General features: G+C 44.9%; 1 long non-coding RNA gene across 2 annotated transcripts; it reads right to left on the bottom strand.

The window, feature by feature from the left end:
* Positions 1–2,990: 2,990 nt before the first annotated feature.
* LOC136020852 (uncharacterized) lies at positions 2,991–12,137 on the bottom strand. Of its 2 annotated transcripts, XR_010615523.1 has the most exons (4): positions 11,952–12,137; positions 10,845–11,028; positions 7,042–7,158; positions 2,991–4,317 (listed from the first exon to the last, which is right to left on the bottom strand). It is a non-coding gene; the product is annotated as an uncharacterized LOC136020852 (long non-coding RNA). The 2 variants fall into 2 exon arrangements; XR_010615522.1 differs by lacking the exon at positions 10,845–11,028.
* Between the last annotated feature and the right edge of the window lie 1,517 nt (positions 12,138–13,654).

Raw genomic sequence — 13,654 nt, 5'->3', positions numbered from 1 at the left:
ATTTGAACACTTGATGTTTGGAACTAGATAACATTTTAAATGCCCCATCAGTTTGTAACTCCAGTCATTCTGTAAGATGATTAAGCTTTTGCATTGAAGCCCTGGAAACAGATGTCCTTTCTTTATCCTTGTGCCCATACACTGCAAAACAGACCTTCCCTTCCAGCCACTTGTACAGACCCCAAATTTAGACACACAGTCAAAGATGAGCACATGGAGGTAAAGGGAAATCAAAACTTGTGTGGTTTTACCCTACCTGTTCTAGTAGGGTTCACAAGACAGTAAGAAATGCTGGAGTCAGGAGAGCATTTTCCCTTCAGGCATGGTGATACTGGGAGAGGATGACAAGGGAGCATCCTTGGTACCCAACAGTCTGTGCTCAGGGAGACCTGGGGCCAAGAGAAATAGGAGCAGTGGTCCAAGTACCCATGCAATGTGTGGCCTTACAGCCCATGCTCGATTCTTGTCCTTTCGTATATCCCAGCTGACACATCCACATGGACGTGCAAGATGGCATCCTTTACCTCAAAGCCAGCCCTGTCTCCTTTTCTAGGAAGGGAGGAGCTGTACATGTAGTTAACATTTTGCTGTAAGAGAGCTGACGACCATAAGCAGGTTTCATTTTGAGTCACACTTTCAATTAAGAACCCATCAGGTCTGGTTCCTTAGGTCTCCAAGTAGCTTGCTGTGTGCCCAGGCTGGCAAGCAGGAACCACACAGTGAATTCATGTGCACTGAGGCTTTTTGCCTTTCCTGTTCTGGTAACTCATCAATATAGATTCAAATATGACTGCGACAAATTCAGTTGGCACCTGTTTGTTACATCTAGCATGTCAGCAGACAGCTCTGAGGGGAGCCAGGCTCTGAGCTCCTACTCTGCTTTAATCTCCAGGCTCAAGCTAGCTCAAGGCACATCTCTAGAAATCTCATATATGTCATTGTCCTCTGACAGGTGCAGTTTTATCCTAAAGTACTATTTCCACCACAAGTAGTAATGATTCATAATGCACATATCTTGCAATAACTTACAGAGGAACAAAACTATTTCAGACACCCCCAAAATTGGTAAGCTTAGTCATAAAATCCTATGTTGAAACATCAAGCCTCCAGTACCGTGTGGGAATAAGGGAATTTTGTATCTTCGTTCCGTTTCAGTGTGTTCTCTTCAAAAATCTTGATTCTTAACACATAAATAAGGACTTTTTCTGCAGATCTGTGGGTTTCAGCTGTTTCAGTTGAATTTGGTGAACAGTAGCTTCATAATTCCCAGAAAATTCAGCTATAAACCTCCAATCACCAGCAATTCATTACGTATCAGCTTTAATGGGATAGATCCAAATTCCTTTGATAACCAAAAGGAAACTGTGAGCCCAGCCATTGTCCTGGAGAATTTGCACTCTCATTCAGCATTAGCTGAGCACTAATGGACATTAAAAGATACAGAATTGCTGGAGACTGTAAAAAATACATCATTTCACCTTTCCCATGTGACTGAGGCCTTGAGAAATTGACTGGCATAGCTATAACAAAATAATTATCCTATTATAGCTGTGCCTGTATAACTTCTCCACACGGACACTCTATTCTAAAGTTTAAGTGACTTTATTACAGAATAATTACTCAAGGACTTTAGTCTGGAATGAGGTTCTGCACAGGAGAGTTTTGCCAGTGTGGCTCTGGTGATTTAAATTCACTGTACTAAGCAGGTGAATTTTGCTGTGTGGACTCTCGGGAGAGTCTGTCAGCAGTATTAGATAAGACATCCCCATTCCGTATTATCTGAAAATTGAACTTCTGCACTGTACAGGGCATAGCATCCTATTTTGCATGCACTCTAAAACAGGCAGGGCTTTTGCCTCCCAGGGGAATCACCTCTCATCGCTTGGAAGAAAGGACAGACAGACACCATGCAGCTGCAGAAAAATAAGTGGGATTTGGTAAACCCAGGGTCCCATTTTTCACATGCTCTATCAGTTCCATTTGCAAATAGGAATTCTGGGTGTCCAGCCTTCCCACCCACTTGCCTATGCTTTTGGCTAGCAAAAGGCACCTCTGATGCCAGATTCACTTTCCTGACTGGTGTTCCACTAATGGGCTTTCAGAAACACACGGACCTCGCACAGGTCACAGCTGGCCATTAGAAAATGCTATGCTCTTAGCACACGTGCTGTCAAGTCTCTGCCTTCAGCAAGCCTCCTCTGACCAGCTGCTGGCTGCCAGCAGGGTTTGCCTGAGTCACCCTGGCCACAAGTGGTTCATTAAAGCCAGCGAGGATCGTCACAAGCCGCATTCTTTTAAGGAGACTTCACACACCCCCATTAAGAAACCTTGTCATGGATTGGGAGCTGGAGACACAGGGAGAACCTCAAACCTGGAATCCACAAGGGACTCATAACCTCCTCCTCACGTCAACCCAATGACACGGTGGGCACTGACTATACCAGAGCAAGGAACCGCGCTTTGCTGTTGCTCAGCAGCAGAAGCAGCCCTGGTCTCTGCCCAGAGACCACCGGGGAACCTCGGGTGCTTCAGGCACGGAGTCATTTACCACGTGCTTGAAATTGAACTAGTGGAAAGATCTTGTTCAGTCCCAAAACACAGCTGAGCTAACATACAGGAATCAAAGGAAACAAGCAGTCCTCTTAACAGCAGAATCAGGGAAGCTTGGTTTGTTGTGCATTTATCTTTCAAAGTTGAGCTCCTCTGTGGATTCCCTTGTGCCTAAAAGACCGAGTTTGTGCTTTTTCTTTGATGAACAAGTATATTAGGTTTGTGTGGCAAGGTTTTGGTAGCGGGGGAGCTAGAGGTGGCTTCTGTGAGAAGCTGCTAGAACCTTCCCCCATATCCACCAGAGCCGATGCCAGCCAGCTCCAAGAGGGACCCGCTGCTGGCCAAGGCTGAGCCCACCCCCAAATCAAATTTACTTGGAATGAGACAATAAGCTGTGCCTCTGTTGGAAACAGTGAGCATTACCCATGGGTGAAGGCAAGCAGACTGGGAGGAAAAGAGCACAAAAATGGGCCTATTTATAGAAGTTCAAGAACTCATGCAGTTCCTGGATCAAAGACTTCCTGGGTACATGGGCAGGTGAATTATTATAGACTGTTTCAGCACTTCCCCCTCTGTCAGACAAGGATAGTATCACCCTGCTCCACACTGGCATCATGAAATTTGAGTGTAATACTTGTAAAAGCATCTGCAGACCAGGCTAGGTAATTTATGTTCAAATCAATTTTCAATGGTAGTAAATCTCTTCATTTCAGCTCCACAGTGGAAAAAAACCCATTCAGGGCAATGTATGTCTCCTTAACAAATTAAAGGGGTGAATAGCTCCGTTTATTGACCAGAAACTAGGAAATGCCCGGTTGCCCAAACTGGAGCAGATGACCACTGGTTTTGTTTGCCCTTCAGTAACACAGACACCTCTGTTGCTCTACAGAACAACTCCAGCTGTAAATGCTCACTCTCCTTCAGAACCAAACCACTGCTCCATGCTTTCTCTGAAAGCATTGTCTCTGGTACTCCAGATGAAGTCTATTTGGTGGGAAGAACATAGCTATGTGCTCTCACAGGCATCCCTGTGTGAGATGGATGGCTTTTCGATGAGCTGTGAACCACTCCACAGGACAGCTGGGGAGAGGATTGAGCTGGAAAGAAGGGATGAACTGTCTTTGTGTGCAACTTCCTTCTTAGTCGGAAATGAAGGGGAGTAGTCACACGTGGAGCATCCTGTTTCTAAAGAGAAAGAGAAGTTACCCTTATTTTCCTCCAGAAGTTTTGACATTCCCCATTCTGGACTCCTGGTCACACCATAACTGGGTTTTATCGTCATGGAAAACAGGGTTCTGAAGCATTAGAAAGCATGGAAATACTGAACAGTTCATGCCTTGCCCTGGGGTGTGATTCAGACTCCATCACAGTCAGAGCTAGGAATCCCACCGACATCAGTGAGGCAGGGGTTTCACTCCTGGAGGCTTGGGTTTGGCCTGTATTGCTGTTAAAGAGCCTGGGAACCTGTGCTTGATAAGGTCAAGCAAGCCTAGCAGGGACGATCCACTGCTCTTTTCCCCTCTCAAATCTCAGGCACAGCCCAGACCGCTGTGTGTGTCTGCATCTGAATTATTTAACTGTCCAGCTGGCTAAAAATAGCACACCAGCAACTCCCTTTCCAGCCTTTGACTGTTAAATGGGCTGTCAGAGCCCAGCCAAGTGCCGAGGTCGTGGCCTGGGCTCCACATGTGGACAGGGTGAGCTGGATGCCAGAGGGAGAGAGAAGCATGTCCCCGCAAAGCCTAGTTCCAGCACGATGATATCAGCCTGTGGAAGAAAAGCAAGGCAAACTCAGAACATTATGAAGCTGCCAAAGAAAACACTGTCTTCACAATGAACAAAAGTCTGATTAATTATTAATTGCTTGCCAGCTAATTAGCATTCCCTCAGGCAGCTGTCTACAGAATGCCTTGTATTTCCAACCCACCCCGGGCCAACCTCATCTATGCAAATGGCTTTGAATTACGGTTAGCAACTGATTTGTTGCCCGAAACAAGTTGTTCCACTCGCATCTCCCCATCTCCTCCTGTCACCCTTCTTTTCTCCACCCAGGGACTTGAGCTCATTACAGTGTCAGCTGAGCAGAAAACATCACTTGCTTAGGAATCTCTTTCCTCTGGTACTTTTCTATGGAAGCCGGACACCTCCAACCAGCCACTCCTGTGCACTGCCCCCAGCCTGCATTATGGGAGGGTGACTGCAGTACCCCAGCCCTGACAAAAGCCTTGTTTGGCTGCTGTGTGGCCAGAGAGGAGGGAGAGCAGCTCTGGACAGCGATTAGCTGCAGAGGCAGGGACCAGCTCTTGCCTTTAGAACTGAAGGCGGCATTTAGGGAATTCAGCTTCAGCTAGCCATAGAATCATATGATTGTTTAGGTTAGAAAAGACCTTTAAGATAGAGTCCAAGTGCTGCCCAGCGCTGCCAAGTGCACCACTAAGCCTTATCCCCAAGTGGCACATGTACACATCTTTAAATACCTCCATGGATGGCAACTCAACCACTTCCTTGGACAGCCCATTCCAATGCTTGACAACTCCTCTGATGAAGAGGTTTTTACTAATATTCAATCTAAACCTCCCTGCATTAAGCTCCTGTTAACCTAATGGAACTTGCAAACATGCATCAAGGGCAAGCAAACCCCTTTTGAGAACAGAAGCATGAATTACAGCTATGTACAGGCAGAGCAACCCTGCAGCTTTCTGCTTTACCATGCAAAAAAAGGTGCATTTTAAGAACTTAGCAGCTTTAATTACTATCTTTTTTAATGGATCAAGCCAATGCAGTTGGTGAAATACTGCAACAAAACATGAAAGTATCTCAGTTTACCACCACACTGCTCAACAAAAGCTATCCACAAACCTGGGCAAACTAGGGTACTGCATTAGGATTACTGATGTCTCCAAGGTGCATCTTTCTGGAACTTAAGTATGTATCACACTGTCTCTGCAGTGTAGGGCGAATCCCAAAGAAGGATTGCCATTTTCCCCAAGCACTTGAGCCAGCCTCTGTATTTTACACCTGACACCTGAGTGTACCGGCGACTCCTATTCACTAGATGAAAATGTGCTCGAGAGCTTAACAGGAAAGCAGGCAACGTTTATAAAGAAAGATGGTGAAGGAAACAAGGATCAGCTCCAGAGGGGTCTCGGGTGTTAAACCTGACCATCAGCACCCAGATGCACCAGAGAATCCAGTACCATGTGAGCTGACCTGGAATCCAGTGGTGTAATGGATCTCTCTCCCCACAACCTCAGACTGATGCTCCAGCTCCAGAGATCTGAGGAAGGCTCCCTTCCCGTGCAGACAAGGCCATGTGATAAAAGCTGCCACAGTTATCAGAGAGGCCTTCATGAACGGGAGCACAGGATCATAAGACTGGGGAGCAGTTTCCTGGTCTGTTTACATAATTTGTAGAACAAGGAGTCCTGCATCTAAGACCGTGCCCTGGCTCTTACTGCAATATAAACATCATAAATGGACTGTTTTCCCACCCCAAAGCCAGAAGATAAGTCCTGATGCAGCTAGACGATTGCAATAAAAACAGTTGTTTTCAGAGTGAAGAGACATAATCTGTGGGAAGTTTGTTTGGTTTTAGGCAGGGAACTTGGTCTGCCAAGTACAAAATAAGAATGTCCCAATTAGCACAGTCAAATTCTTATTCTCATCCTACAGGTTTACTGTGCCTGCTGGTAGCTCTAACACTCCACCATGCCAAGAAGGCAGCACATTAGTCAAGTATGAGACCATTAAGTTACATCTCTATAGATACAGGTTATGACTCCTTGAAATATATAGGCTCTGCAGAGGAGCAGAACATGGTTTTGTAGCACCCCTGTTAACAGGACTGCAAAGAACCTTCAGCTACGATCCACAGCCAGGTATTTTATTAGACTACATTTTCCTCGTGTACATGTGTCATATAAAGTACATAAACTCATGAAGTCCAACTAAGACTAGCATAAATCAGCGATAACACCACTGAAGCCAATAGAGTTGCACTGGGATGAAAGTGGCATAAATCAGACGCTGATCAGGTACACATTTTCTTTAAGGTAGACAGACCATTAAGTGGCTTACATAGACTCCTTATCACATTACAGTTCTGTAAGGTAAATAACAGCCACCATGCACTGTATATAATGAATTGCAGCCTGCAACATACAGCAAATGGCCATTTTTCTCAGGGAATCTCTCAGCTCAGAGCTCTGGGACCAAAAATAATGGGCAATATTCTCCAGCATTCATGTGTGACATTCCCATTAGTATTAACAGGAGGTATGTGCCCAAAGTCAGGATGTATTCATCAGCAATCTGAATTGGATATTACTGAGGCTTCTGACGAACGTTCCGGTTTCATCCCTAGCAATGATCCTCCTAGGGAGCAGACACAGCTCTTTACTCATCTTTGCACAGCACTTGCACAGGAAGATATTTACTCAGTGGCAGGTAGAGCTGGAATCAAAGGAAGGAAGGCAGTCTTGTATTGCTTACCTCAGAGCTTCAACCCCTAAAGCAGCCTTGCTCAGCCCCGCACTGGCAGCTCAGTTGGTGCAGGTGCTGAACACCCATTACAGCACCAGGACTCAAAGGCTGGATGGCAGCTGAAACCTGGAGAAGGTAAAAGAAATGACCACAAAGTCACAGGGCAGATCTGCAATAGATCTAGTGCAGCCAAGCCTCTGACCTTATAGTCAAATATTCTGTTATATGCTATCACCATCCTGCATTTACCCTAAAGGGCTGTAATCTCTCTCTTTCCCATAAAGTTGAATTATTGACTTCAGAGAAGCTTGCAACCTCATTTGAAAAGGCGGAAAAGAAACCTGATCTCCAAAGGGCAAGAGAAATAATCAGTGAAAGACTATTATTTAGTAAGCTTACTGATGAATGTTACAACATAAATGTTCAGCCTGCCTGTTTTACTTCCAAGAAATCCTGCTTTCTGCCTATGTATACGTGTTTTACCATTGTCTGCTTAATTTCTTAATTGTACTTCAAGATGACTCAAATATAGAGGCTAAACCAGGTTCAACAGGCAACCAAACCGTAGCCAACACAGGCAGAGTGTGCACATGTACACAGCTTTGTTAACAAGAACAAATTGCTTCCTGCCCTGAATTGCACCTAAGAGCCATAAGCTGGTTCAAAACTAAATATATGCCACAGCATATGTGTTTGCTAGGAAAGTCATTAGAACATAGAGCTCATAGAGAGCTGTGTGGCAGGAGAAAGTAAACACAAGAATAAGATGCAGTGGAATCTGTGCAAGAAAAAAGAAGTGAAAGACACAGAAGGCCAGGGAGCACAGCTGCTTGAAATAATTCAAACAGAAACCATACAGCTGCATGCCTTATCCTAGCCCCCTGCCTCTAAAAGCATGAACTTTGGCAATGCTATTCCTCCCCTACCCAAGCGTAAGGATCGGGCACTATAAAGCACCTTATGGAGAGCCAAAAGTGAGACTGACTAACTAGCCTAAAGCATAAGGTCTTAAGATTCTGGAGGTGTTGACTTTGCAATTTAAAAAAGCTGGTTTTAGCAAAGGCTTTCTTTACTGCAGAGATAAAGACTATTTGCAGCTCTAAACACAAGGGCTTAATCCCAAGAGTCACAGGCCTGTAGACAAGTGTCCAAGAACACTGTCCATGCCTTTGACAAGCTGTAATTAGTATAATAGAACAATGTAACCAGGACTCTAACTCAGAGATGACTGACAGCGATACAATAGAGGGGTCAGGGGGAAGCTAATCCAGAAATTCAGTGTGCACCCCCTTAAGCAAGGCATCTAAGTGCAACTAAAAATAGCAGGTGAGACTATCTGACAGCTAAATTGCCAGTGGTAGCTTAGCATGGATTCAGTTACATTGCTCAGCGACCCTCAGTGAATTAAATAGATTGAAATGCTAATGATAGAGTGAATTCCCAGCACAGAGGTAGAATAAAGTAGTCAGATTAGGTTTCAGACAAGGTGAGTTCAATGGCAGCAGAGAGATCAGAGTTTGTTTAGATCAAGGTACAAAGGTAATTTGTCTAGATCAGGGTAGAAAGATGGTTCTTTAAAGCTTAGGGGCTCCCCTATGTTAAGTAACACACTGAAAACAGTGTAGACCTGACAAGCTATTTCAGTGACTGTTATTTTATGTGATTTCCATCAACACTGGTACATTTCTCCCTGGTCTCAATATACTCTTAATGGCATCGTCATTTATCTCCTAATTAGTTAAATGCTACTCCGATGACAGATGTGTGACGGTTCACCTGGGCTGTCATTCAGACTGTATTTATTTCTTAGTGAGTACTCTAACCAGCGTACAGCTGTGGTGAAACTGTGACTGTGGCATTTATTGTTTTTGTGCTTACCATGGCATCACAACTGCAAAGGCGCACAGAGATTCATCCTCACTGCTCCTCCTAGAAGTCTGGCAGCAATACTGCCACAGAAAGGAGGCACAGGCCGGATCAGGCATCTTACCTGCCATTGCACAGACAGAGCTCAGGTCACCTGCTAACAAAATTTAAACCCTAAGCTAATGGCAATGCAAAGCAACACCCACAAAGCACACACAAAAAATAAGAACTGAGCCTGAAACTCCATCCAGGGTTCACCCCTTTGAAACAACCCTGGAGGCTCTCCAGAGTGGGTATATTACTACATAAATTCCAAGATCAATTTAGCCTGAAACAACTGATCCATCCCTTCCCATCCAAGGTCACACAGCAAGTCAATGCCATTAGATTAAGAAAAAAAACCCCAACAACTTGAAATAAGATGCACTCTCCTAGCAGTAAGGGCAATTAATGCCTTACTTGACAAGACAGGGGGCTCACCATCACTTGGAGCTTTAAAAATGAGATTAGGCATCTTTATAAAGGATGCATTTCAATTCACTACCCTTATAATTTGGGATAGTTATTCTTGTAAGAAAGTGACATGGCAACCTGTCATTTGACTATCAATTAGTGGTGTCATAATACTTCAGTGTCAGTTGTCTGTTTCCACTACAATAAATAAGAATTATGTATTTTAGTGAAGAAGCAGCATTATAATCTTATAAGGTCAGGGGGTGGGAGCATAGCATATTTTGCCCATGGGAGTTTCTTTTGCAGTAGTGCTTATGATCCTGTGAGCAGGAAACCCAAGCTCTCCAACACCCTTACTTTTGGTCTACACACCAGATTACACCGTCTGGTCATTGGGATGATTACTATATAGGGAAGAATACAAGAAAACGAGATTTTCCAGAGTGACGATGTAATTTAGGGTGCTCTGTTCCATACAAACAGGACTGGTTTTGAGAAGGCAGCTGACTGTGCAGTAATCAGTCCCTTAGCTAGGCAGGCTGCATTTTGAGCAGTGCGCTTCAGACGCTGCATACGGGATAAGACTCACTTCTGCCTTCCTCTTCACCAAGGTCAATTCTTTGTTTAGTTTCAGTATTCCCAGAGGAAAAAGACTACATGGGCAGTAATTAGGAACTGCATGAGACAGCTTTGATGACTGCTCCTGAACCTTATCCTCCGCATCAAAGGCTAAAGAGTCTGGGATCAATTCTCCCCTGCTACACCAGTGACAATCTCACCCCTTATGGTTCCAAGCCTGAGTGAGATTCAGCAAGTGGAAATGATTCTTGAGAAGCAGAACCCTGATATGCTTTCTCCATTCATAGTAACAGTCTACTTCATGCCAAGTGACTCATTACCATGAGTGAAGGGAACATGATTCAACCAGAAACGCGCATGTAATTTGCACAGATTACTTTCCCCACTTGGTTTCCATGCTGTGGAGTAACAGGGACTGCCTTCAAGACAAAAAAAAAAGGATAGTCCCATGAGGAATTCTTTGCTTAAGTATTAAGAGATAATAGATTGAAGAGACATTCAGATATGGTAGTCTAGAACAAAAACATTATGAAGGAAGCCTTGTGTTCCACACCACTTCCAGTGCTGTGGAAGTGATATGAAACTAATGTTTGGAGGATGCTTCAAACACCACTGTGAATTAAGGAATGTTTCTTTGCAGCCCACAGAAGAAAGAAAGAGGAGGTGGCCTCAGGCATGGGTTGGTTGGGTTTCAAGATTTGCTTTTCTTGCCTGGCTGGGTGCAGCGTGTTTGTGTTCGGTGGTGACACCACCCTCACAGCGGCTGTGGAAAGACACACCACTGCTGCGCTCACTCCTTCAGACTCACACCTTGCTCTGGGCACTGCAGCGTTGTACAAGATGGAACTCAAAGAGAGCTCTCGGCGTTCATGTATCGGAGCATTAACCTAAAATGGGGATGTGATTTCACTTACAAATCAGCACTGAAGTGCAGTAGCTGCAGTGGGTAGTTTATCATTTCTTTTGCTGAAGCGCTTGCTGGCAGAAGCACGATAGGAATAAGCAACCAGTTCCAGTGAAGTCACAAGGGCAGACGCAAACTGCTTACTTTGTAGCATAAATGCTTTAATGTGACAGGGCATGGGGGAAGCAGAAGATCTGTCAGGGAAAATAAACAGAAAAGAAAAATATAACTTCGGAATAACTCATCCCCAGTAAATGGAGCTTTCTGAAGCAGCAGCATGCAAAATACTTGATTTCAAGAGTTTCATCCTGGCTCCAGGCAATGTATGATGCTTCACTTGACAAACAAGCCAAGCTCAAGAAACCAACTTTGCTAGATTAAGAGAGCAAGGAGGGATCAGGGAGAACTGAAGTGACACGTGGCTCACCAGATACAGGGTTTATTTTACTGTAAGAGTAAAGCATACGGACTTGAAACCCACAAAACCTTTCCCCACACTTTGAACCAGCTGCGAAGTTGACAACGCTGTATTTTAAGAAGTGTGCAGAAGCAAAGTTGCACCTCCTTAGAGCAGCACAAGGCAGACATGCAAATCAGCATCCAGCTACAAACCCATGGCTTTACTCAGCTTTCCATCCACAGGCTTAGGTCTCATGGAGTCTGCTCCCTTTACCTTGCATTTCTTATTCTTCTGACCCAGTGGCTGCCAACCTAAACCTGCAATGCTGCTGGAGAAGGAGGTTTACCTCTGCTCTCCTGAAAGATGCCATATGCTACTGCAGGGGTGGGTGAAATTACACCCTCTACAAGGCACTCCCTTAATCTTCCAAGTTCTTTTTGTGGAATCACAAATAAGAAATCAGCTGGAAATGAAAGAGGAAACAGGCAATAGGAGGCACTGCAAAAATAAAGAGAATCCAGCAGGAACAGAAATTGAATCCCTGTGAAGTGTCTGAAAATCAGCTTCACATTTTGAACTGGTTCAAAGCAGGGATGCCTCATGCTCCTGGGAAAACCAGGACACAGGAAAGGATAGGAAATACCAAAATATCCCATACAGGAGCATTCCCAGATCCCACAGCCCCACAAATCCCATTATTACCTTTCCCATTCTTACCACATATTTCAAACTCCTTTGCTTTCCCACAGCACCTCGGCTGTGCTCCCAGCCACACTGGGTGCATTTGCTTGGAGACAAAGCCCTTGTGAGTCCATTTTTAGCAAAAAACATCACCCAGGACGGAAAAAGCCACATTTACTTGAGAACTCGCTTTTAAATGGAAAAGTAATGCCCATTCTGGGAGATCTTACAGCAGGAGAGACCACATAGGTGATGAGACCATTGCTTCCAGCTGAGGAGCAAAAGGGTGTGGGCTCTCCTTAGGAGCTGGTTCAATGGCTACTTGGGATTGGCTTCATTCTTGCTGCAGGCAAATTTGAGCAGACCCACTTCCAGAGTGTGTTTAATAGCATGCACGTAACCATCAAATGATCCACATTGAGACAAGACAAAGTGGTGGATGTGGGTTATTTTAGTGTGAGATAAACTAACCTGCAACCAGTTCCTGGTGTAGGTAATCACTGCTGCAAACACCCTTTCAGGATTTTGGGGCCAGTGGATCCATCCCTAGCTGTATCCTTGATCTCCTTCAGGTTGTTCCACCTCCCACCCCAGTGAGATGGCTGATGCTCAGGGTCCACATGGATGTTCTTGCCCTGGGGATCCTTTTGTGGAAGGGGAATGAATCAGCTCTGTCCCATCTCTGTCGCAGGAGGGCCCTTTGAGCCACTGTCAAACAGGCACATGGCATTCCTTACACTACCAGCTCCTTGGCCTTCCATAAGGAAAAGGGTTGGTTTTGTCCCCTTCAGAAGAGGCGAGGGAGGTGGGAGGAGATGAAACCAACAACAAGCCCTTGTAAGCACTGATACGGCCCTAAGGGCTTCTCCACATGAGAGCTGATCCAGCAGTGTAACTCTTACAGGCTGCTATTGTGGTTTCTGTTTGCTCTGTCTACTCTTTAATTACAACTGTTGCTTACAACTATTTGCAAGGCCACTTGCAGCTCTGTCTTAGAAATCAGTTCAGATGTCAACAGTTACACCATGACTGGGCTTAAAGCAAATGGGTAAAGACCATAAACTTGACACCAGAAAGTGTAAATACCCAAAAAAAAAAGAAAGAATTGGACTTCAGACGTATGACAGAGAGGGTCCATGACCAGAGAAGACACTGGGGGACCCTGCGGTCACCAAAAGAGTGGAGTGTTTGCACAGTAGCTTTGCTTTCTTCTGCAACAATGACACGGAAACACAACACTGATAACAATCTGCACCATCAATAGGTTTAAACCCTCCAAGACATCAAAACTTTAGCTTCTCAGCACTTCCAGGGGCTTTTGCAAGTGGGTCAGGATTACAAGTGGCAGAAGCTGAAGAGCTCGTCTTCAACTGAGACCTCCTTGGGCGCAGCTCCGTGGGCAAACAGGAGTCAAAACGCACTAGGTGAGAGTTTACAAATGGGGAACCGAGGCACAGGAAGATTAATAATAATGATACTCAGCATTTATTTATTGCTTTAAGTGGTCCACACCCTTTACAGACGTTGACCCTCGCAATACCCGGGGGAGAGGCGACTGGCTATTATTATCCTGTTTTTCACAGATGGGGACAAAGAGGCTGAAATGTGACTTTCCCCAGGCCAAAGAGCTAACAACTGGTGAACATAATTCTGTGCTTCAAGTCCAGCTCAAGCACTCCACATCCTCATGAAAGAATGTATCGCAGTGTGACCAACCTTATCTTATTGCCCCTCATGGC

The sequence above is a fragment of the Lathamus discolor genome, chromosome 12 (assembly GCF_037157495.1).
Source record: "Lathamus discolor isolate bLatDis1 chromosome 12, bLatDis1.hap1, whole genome shotgun sequence".
NCBI classification, from domain to species: Eukaryota; Metazoa; Chordata; class Aves; order Psittaciformes; family Psittacidae; genus Lathamus; species Lathamus discolor.
The sequence above is the reverse complement of the archived record's forward strand: the minus strand, read 5'-3'. Positions and strand labels throughout refer to the sequence as shown.